The sequence below is a fragment of the Schistocerca gregaria genome, chromosome 3, assembly GCF_023897955.1.
Source record: "Schistocerca gregaria isolate iqSchGreg1 chromosome 3, iqSchGreg1.2, whole genome shotgun sequence".
Classification (NCBI taxonomy): Eukaryota; Metazoa; Arthropoda; class Insecta; order Orthoptera; family Acrididae; genus Schistocerca; species Schistocerca gregaria.
Window position 1 is genome coordinate 18,178,153 of NC_064922.1, and position 2,381 is coordinate 18,180,533.

The 2,381-nt window shown below is 48.8% G+C and overlaps 1 non-coding gene across 1 annotated transcript; it reads left to right on the forward strand.

Moving 5' to 3' along the window:
• Window positions 1-396: 396 nt before the first annotated feature.
• On the forward strand, window positions 397-470 carry Trnat-agu (transfer RNA threonine (anticodon AGU)). Its single transcript has one exon. It is a non-coding gene; the product is annotated as a tRNA-Thr (tRNA).
• The last annotated feature ends 1,911 nt before the right edge of the window (window positions 471-2,381 follow it).

The following is a 2,381-nucleotide window of genomic DNA, read 5'->3' on the forward strand; positions in this document are numbered from 1 at the left end:
CGCGGCGAACCTAAAGGCACGCAAGATGTTGCAAAGCCAGCGTCACAGACTGATATGATGTATACTGACGTAAGGAGAGCAAGATGTAAGTGTGGGGACCGGCTGTTATCGAGGTGTCATCGAGTGCAGATCTGTCTTAGGTATCACGGCTTAACCTCATTGAAGTCTAGAGGGTGGACAACACGTCCGTCTTACCCAGAGCTGTGTCCGAACTCTATTTTCAACGTTATACGTGCCACTTTCATTGTGGCCAACTACGATTCGATACAGAATGCACGAAACCTGAAAGACACCCTAACAGATACATAGAGAGTAGTGTTTGTCTGCTGAATAATGGGAGTGCAAGGGTCTGTGTCGTCTATATGGCTGTAAGTAGCACCATTAGTCTTCGGCGGGGGCGGGCGTAGCTCAGATGGTAGAGCGCTCGCTTAGTATGCGAGAGGTACTGGGATCAATACCCAGTGCCGCCAGAATTTTTAACACTCCTACATGCGCACCTTGCCATGTAAGTGGAATAATTCTCAGCCTGCAGATGTGTCTAGGAAGATACAAGCGAAGGATTAGCATCCACCATTGGCAAGCGTGCTGTTATTAGTGGGCGGGAAGCACCCTCCTCCCACACCTACACTTAATTTAGAAACAGTACAAGTGTTCCCGTAAGATTCTCAAGCCTATGTCGGAAAGATCTGTCTTGCGCCGAGTTCACGTAAATCCCACTGCACATTCCTATTCTTTGCGTGCAGTCGGCTGCTACTAGTGTTGCTAGTTGTGACTGCTGATAACAGATGCCGTAGCAATCAATTCATGGAGTGAGTTGTATGTTTTGCGATAGTCTGTCTCTGACAAGCAAGCACAGGTGACATAGGTGCGAACACAGGAAGCTAGCAGACCCTCGCTGCCTGCAGACACCGAGCAGCCACACTAGGAGGGCGGCCTAAGCCGTAGGCGAAATGTGCTCATTCGCTATGGCGCGACGTCGAACTATAAATAATGCTGTCACTAGCGTGAGCGTCGTGGAAAGTCGGAAAAGTCAGCTGCGTGGGTGAGTGCCAAGTTTGGGGAGCGTTTTGTAGTATGCACAGTGCAATGGAGACGCGGAACATTGTTGTGGCCCAGTGTTTTGCAATTGGACGACAAGATTAGTACACAGTAGTAAAGAGCGAGGCACTGAGTTGGCATGAATAATGGAGTGCACAATGGGGCTTGAGATGTGTTTGTTACCTCAGGTGCTGTATGATTGTGGACAAGGAGTGAAAACGGAGCAATTTGTGACTGCTCTTTCAATTTAAGACGTTAAAAACAGACGGAATTTGCATTTGTAATACCAGAGCATCGTAACTACTTGGAACTTTTGTGTATATGAACGTGTCCGCGCCTTTGTACTCTGCTCCCTTCACCGCTACAAACCAACCAACCATCGTGTCCGTGCGCATCAGAGTCGCAAAGAATGGGGAATAGCGCAGTTTGGTCGTGCATGTGGCGTAGCTCAGTTGGTAGAGCGTTCGCTTCGCATGTGAAAGGTGCAGGGTTCAAACCGCGGCGCTTCCATTTTTTGTGGTCAGTGCATGGTAAGTGTCGGTCGCGGCGAACCTAAAGGCACGCAAGATGTTGCAAAGCCAGCGTCACAGACTGATATGATGTATACTGACGTAAGGAGAGCAAGATGTAAGTGTGGGGACCGGCTGTTATCGAGGTGTCATCGAGTGCAGATCTGTCTTAGGTATCACGGCTTAACCTCATTGAAGTCTAGAGGGTGGACAACACGTTCGTCATACCCAGAGCGGTGTCCGAACCCTATTTTCAACGTTATACGTGCCACTTTCATTGTGGCCAACTACGATTCGATACAGAATGCACGAAACCTGAAAGACACCCTAACGGATACATAGAGAGTAGTGTTTGTCTGCTGAATAATGGGAGTGCAAGGGTCTGTGTCGTCTATATGGCTGTATGTAGCACCATAAGTCTTCCTGGGGGGCGGGCGTAGCTCAGATGGTAGATCGCTCGCTTAGTATGCGAGAGGTACTGGGATCAATACCCAGTGCCTCCAGAATTTTTAACACTCCTACATGCGCACCTTGCCATGTAAGTGGAATAATTCTCAGCCTGCAGATGTGTCTAGGAAGAAACAAGCGAATGATTAGCATCCACCATTGGCAAGCGTGCTGTTATTAGTGCGCGGGAAGCACCCTCCTCCCACGCCTACACTTTATTTAGAAACAGTACAAGTGTTCCCGTAAGATTCTCAAGCCTATGTCGGAAAGATCTGCCTTGCGCCGAGTTCACGTAAATCCCACTGCACATTCCTATTCTTTGCGTGCAGTTGGCTGCTACTGGTGTTGCTAGTTGTGACTGCTGATAACAGATGCCGTAGCAATCAA